This window comes from Myotis brandtii, unplaced genomic scaffold (assembly GCF_000412655.1).
Source record: "Myotis brandtii unplaced genomic scaffold, ASM41265v1 scaffold185, whole genome shotgun sequence".
In the NCBI taxonomy this organism is placed as follows: Eukaryota; Metazoa; Chordata; class Mammalia; order Chiroptera; family Vespertilionidae; genus Myotis; species Myotis brandtii.
The window spans coordinates 10,050,029-10,056,336 of NW_005356870.1; the positions used below are offsets into that span (position 1 = coordinate 10,050,029).

Consider the following 6,308-nt stretch of genomic DNA (forward strand, 5'->3'; position numbering starts at 1 on the left):
GTAAAAGTATAGATATTTCAATATGTTTTTACAAATTTCCACACAATCTTTCATACTCTAATATCTAGCAGTATATTCTTCACATAGTTAGATTGGACTTTCTATCTTATAGGCCCACTGTCACTATTTTCAAAATTAGATCCACAATAAATAACGGCTAAATTGAATTATGTTATCTCTGACTGGCATCTCACTCAAGCCACAGTCATACTTTACATTAGACCTCGTCAAAGAAAGCATTGTTCTAGGGAAGCCTAACATATTTACCCACCTCTGAGGTTCTTCTATAATGTTAGACTTTGTGCATGTGTGTGTAGGTATGTCCTCTTTGCAGCCTCCTGCCCATTTTCTGTGGTACCTGAAGCTGGCACAAGTTCAAGATAAATAACATCTAACAATGTTAGAAGGCTTGACTATTTTGGGCCCATCAGGTAATAGAAGATGGATGTTATTGTAGAGAAAAGTTTCATTACAGGAAAGTTGCATACTGTTTGACAGGCAATTCATTTTATGTATTTCACACAGAGACTATATCCCAAGAGTTATGTTTCAAAGTCATCAAGAATGGGGAATGCATTTTATATTTTTAACTGCAAATAAACACAGTGATTAGCTCATCATTGGGGAGATGTGATAAAGAATATTAATGACTGTTAAAACTCATTAAAAACACATGATTTTCAATAATTTAAAATATATATTATTCATGTGAATTAGTATAGAAGTATAGATACATTTGATAAATGCAATTTAAAATTAGAATGCTTTGGCAAATCATTCAAACATATGTATGTTGAAAAGATTAAATTTATCTGTCTTAAATATGATAATTACCTTTCAATTCTTTATAAAACAAATGTAGGTTTTATGGAATAAAATTCTTCCATCATTACAAATTGTAGTAATATATATGCTTCAGAAGGGAAATCTTGTGAGTACAAAGTGAAGAATTTGATTTATATGTCCTAGTCAGAGATTATGAGGATTAACTCCCCCTTTAAATATTTTAGAGAAAATAGATGGAAATAACTCAAATTTCCCTTTAAAGCAAGTATTGACAGTTCTATATAACAAGCCAGACACTGAAAAATCTTAGAGATACTTAACAATGAAAGTGAAGTTTCTTAAGTAAAATTTCATAAAGGGAAAGTTTTCCCAAAATGTCTTTTTGACCTGAGTTAGAATCCCTTTCATCTACCCCAGTGAATACTTTGCAGTAAAATAAGAAAGATTTAACTTAAAAAATATTTTTTTATTGATTTCAGAGAGGAAAGGAGAGGGAGAGAGAGATAGAAACATTAATGATGAGAGAGAATAATTGATTGGCTGCCTCCTGTATGCCCCTACTGGGGATCAATCCAGCAACCTGGGCATGTGCCCTTGTCCAGAATTGAACCCGGGACCCTTCAGTCTGCAGGCCAATGCTCTATTCACTGAGCCAAACCAGCTAGGGCAAAGTTTGACTTTTAAAAATGTTAAGTAATTTACACTATTTAAGTGAGTTTTGATTTTCACAGTGTTACCAGTGAATTTTGGTTATATATGAATGTTTATATACGTTTGTTTTCTTGGCTCATTCAAATATTAATAGAGTATTTTTGCTATTGTGTTTCCTAAAAGCTGAGTTTATTATAGTACTACTAGAGGCCCGGTGCATGACATTCATGCATTGGAGGTGGGGTGTCCCTCAGCCTGGCCTGCACCCTCTCACAATCTGGGACCCCTTGGATAGGGTCCCTAGGCCTGGCCGGCGATCAGGACCTATAAGGGCTTTCCTTCCCCTGGCTGTGGGCAGCTAGCCCCACCCCTGCTGCTGCCACTGCTTTCCATCTGTGTGGTGCTGTCCTCCCCTCCCACGCCACTGGTAGCCTCCCTTTGCGTGCAACAGGCATGGGGTGCTATTGCTTCGCTGGCCTGGGCCTCCCTGTGCAGGATGATCAATCATGGGGCTCTGAGATCAATTGCCCAGCAGAGGGAGGCCCCACCCACCTGCCACAGCACCACCGGCTGGGTAGCCTGGGCCTCCCTCTTTGGGGTGATCAATCGTGGAGCCCCTCCATTGATCGCTCTGCAGAGGGTGGCCTGGGCCTCCCTCTGTGGGGCAATGGTGGGGCAATGGTGGGGCACCCCAACCAATCTCATTGCACCTGCCTTGGCTGGTCTGGTGCCAGTGTGTGTCATAGGTGGTTGTCCTGAAGGTCATCCAGATGGTTGTTCTGCTGTCCGGTCAATTTGCATATCGTGCTTTTATCTATCCTATATAATAAAAGGCCAGAGGTGTCGCAACCAGAACAACCAGAGACCAGACCACCACGGCCCCTCACAGGGCAGGCTCTACCCCCAAGCAAGCAGTTAGGTGCAATCAGGCAGGCAGGCAGAGTGGTTAGGGGAGATCAGGTAAGCAATAGAGTGGTTAGGAGCAATCAGGTAGACAGGCAGAGTGGTTAGGGGCGATTAGGTAGGCAGGCCAGTGGTTAGGGATGATCAGGTAGGCAGACAGCCCCTCTCAGGGCTGGCCCTGCCTCCCAGCAAAGAAAGAGGGAGTCCTAGGCCAGCCAAGGGATTGCACTCCACCCTGTCGCCTGCAGAGGGAGGTCACTGGTGGCAGGGGAGGGGGGGTAGTGCTGCACAGATGGCAAGCATTGGCAGCGGCAGGGGTGGGCCAGTTGCCTGCAGCTGGGGGAATGAAAGCCCTGATAGGCCCTGATCTCAGGCCAGGCCTAGGGACCCTACCTGAGGCGTCCCAAATTGTGAGTGTGCAGGCTGGGCTGAGGGACCCCCCTAGGTGCACGAATTTTCGTGCATTGGGCCTCTAGTACTATAATAAATGGGTAATATGCTAATTGGACCAGACATCTTCCAGACGTCCTTCTGGACAAAGCCACGGTGGCAGGGGCCGAGGAAGAGGCAGTTAGGGATAATCAGGCCAGCAGGGGAGGGCAGTTAGGGGCGATCTGGCCAGCAGGGGAGCAGTTAGGGGGCGAGCAAGCCAGCAGGCAGAGGCAGTTAGGGGCAATCAGGCAGGCAGGCAGGCAAACCATTAGGAGCTAGCAGTCCCAGATAGCGAGAGGAATGTCCCCTGAAGGGTCCCGGATTGGAGAGGGGGCATACCAGGTTGAGGTTCCCCTCCCCCGTGCACAAATTTTGTGCACAGGGCCTCTAGTTATTATATATGTGTGTGTTCGTGTGTGTGTGTGTGTGTGTGTGTGTGTGTGTGTGTGTGTGTTTCTGCTTGTCCTGGCATATCAGTATCATTTTTTCAGATCAGCTTTCTCTATGTATCTAGACAGAAAGTGACACTTTCTGTAACAACTGTCCCTGTTGGTATTTGAGACATTCCAGGGAGGATTCCTTAGCCCTGGCTTAGCTAACACCATTTGATTGCTGGTCAGTGTTCAGCTGTTTGGGCTACCTTGGCTGAGGTTCCCACCCCTGCATCAACCAATATTTCTAAAGGAGTAGCACTATGTCTTTACTGTACCAATAAAGGAATTCTGTGCTATAATACCAAATAAAATAATGAACATTTTATTTTACTTTATACATGGTTATATGAATAATATAACTTTGTGTAATGTATTTGTTATAAATTTTTTCAGTTTGTCTTTGCTTTTTATATAGTGTTTTACATTTTATATAGTTTATCATACTTTGTATATGGTTACTCTTTAACATTATAATTTTAAAAGATGTCCTCTTTCTAGGTAAGAAAACAACACCACCCACCAGATCTAATTTTTCTTTCTTGTATAATTTTTTAATATTTTATATTGGAATTAATTTCAATGTAAGGCATGAGACTGTGATTTAACTCTATCTTTTTTTTCTAATCATGAGCAAATATCCTAACCCCATAAATAGAACAATTGTTCAGGTTTTAGTGATTTGAAATGTCATCTGTTATTACAGTAAATTCTTACATCTGGGTCTGTCTCTGTTGCTTCCTATTCTCTCCCATTTACACGTTTATTCTTGTGTCATTTCAGATTTGTTTAATTTCTAATAGTCATCATGATTTCAAATATCTCACAGTTTAATTTTATAATATTGGTTCTTATTGTATATTCATTCACCACATAATTTAGAATAATTTCTCATGTTACAAAATATCCTTGCTGGAAATTCTATTTGAATTTAAACATGTTTATAAGTTGACTTAGAGCAAATTAAAGCATTAATATAATTGACTTTCTTATCAATAATGTGATGTGAAAATTCTTTTATTCAAATTTTCATGATGTTTAGGCAAAATTAATATATTTGGCTTCACTTTTATGTCGTATACATTTTCTTTATTTCATTTATTTTTGTTGTGTTTTTTTGTATTTTGTTATATTGATTATGTATTTGTCTCTTCCTTATTTAGTGATTTGGAAAATATACAGGCCATTGCAATTTAAAATTTGTAAAAGTACTTAAAAATTAATATACCTTTTTAAGAATAGTATTAGGTTCTCAGCTAAATTGAGCAAGAAGTACAGAGAGTTCCCATACACCCTGTGTCCTCATATAAGCACATCTTCCTCCATTACTGACATCTCACAGTGAAGCATTTGTTACAATTGATGAACTTGCATTAACACATCATTTTCACCCAAAGTCATTAGGGTTCATTCTTGGTGTTGTACATTTTTATGGGTTTTGACAAATGGTCCATGACAATGAAATGTTATTAAGATAGACACTATCAAGCCATGAAAAAAACATAGAGAAAACTTAAATGCATAATATTAAATGAAAGAAGACAATCCGACAAAGCTACATACTGTATAATTCCAATTATATGACATTCTTCTGAAAAAGGAAAAATTATAGAGATAGTACAAAGTTCAGACAGTACAAGTTTACCAGAGGTCAGGGAGGAGGGAGAGATGACTAGGCAGAGCACAGAGGATTTTTAGGGCAGTGAATCTCTGTATGATACCACAATGATAGATATATGTCATTGCACATTAGTCAAAACCCATTATAGTTTTTTTGTTTGCTTGTTTGTTTTTTACATTGAAAATTTAATAGCTTTTTTTTATGGCTTTTCTTCTTCTTCTTCTTTTAGTTCTTTATTGCTTAAAGTATCACATATAGTATTACATATGTTTCCTTCCCCCTCCCCACATTGACCTCTCGCAGCCAGCCCCACCGCCCAGCATGTGCCCTCACTCCTCTATTGTCTGTATCCATTGGTTATGCCTGTATGTATGCATACAAGTCCTTTGGTTGATCTCTTACCCACCTCCCTTCCCCTGCCTTCCCTTAGAAGTTTAATGGTCTGTTCGATGCTTCTCTGTCTCTGGATCTATTTTTGTTCATTAGTTTATGTTGTTCATTATATTCCACAAATGAGTGAGATCATATGATATTTATCTTTCTCTGACTGGCTTATTTTGCTTAGCATAATGTTCTCTATGTCCATCTATGCTGTTGTGAATGGTAAGAGTTCTTTCATTTTTACAGCAGTGTAGTATTCCATTGTGTAGATGTACCACAGTTATTTAATCCACTCATCTGCTGATGGGCACTTAGGCTGTCTCCAAATCTTAGCTATTGTAAATTGTGCTGCTATGAACATAGAAGTGCATATGTCCTTTTTGATTGGTGTTTCTGATTTGTTGGAATATATTCCTAGAAGTAGGATTACTGGGTCAGATGGGAATTACATTTTTAATTTTTTTTTTTGAGGAAACTTCATGCTATTTTCCACAGTGGCTGCACCAGTCTGCATTCCCACCAGCAGTGTACTAGGGTTCCTTTTTCTCTGCATCCTTGCCAGCACTTGTTTTTTGTTGATTTGTTGATGATAACCATTCTGACAGGTGTGAGATGGTACCTCATTGTCATTTTGATTTGCATCTCTCAGGTGATTAGTGACTTTGAGCATTTAGATACCTAGGAATAAACTTAACTAAGGAGGTAAAAGACATGCACTTGGAAAACTACAGGACATTGGAAAAAGAGATAGAGGAATACATAAACAAATGGAAGAATATACTGTCTTCATGGGTTGGTAGACTCAACATCATTAAAATGTCCATACTACGCAAAGCAACCTATAAATTCAATGCAATCACCATTAAAATACCAATGGCATGTTTCACAGACCTAGAAAAAAACTCTCCAAAATTGATCTGGAACAAAAAAAGACCCTGAATAGCTGCAGCAATCTTGAGAAAGAAGACCAAAGTTGGAGGGATCACAATACCAGATATCAAACTATATTACAAAGCCACTGTTCTCAAAACTGCCTGGTACTGGCACAAGAACAGACATATAGACCAATGGAACAGAACAGAGAACCCAGAAATCGACCCAAG

At 39.4% G+C, this 6,308-nt stretch overlaps 1 long non-coding RNA gene across 5 annotated transcripts in view; it reads left to right on the forward strand.

Annotated features, from left to right (window-relative positions):
• The window catches only part of LOC106725736, a 63,595-nt gene that overhangs the window by 964 nt on the left and 56,323 nt on the right, over positions 1–6,308 (forward strand). The gene's annotated exons all lie outside the window — the stretch shown is intronic.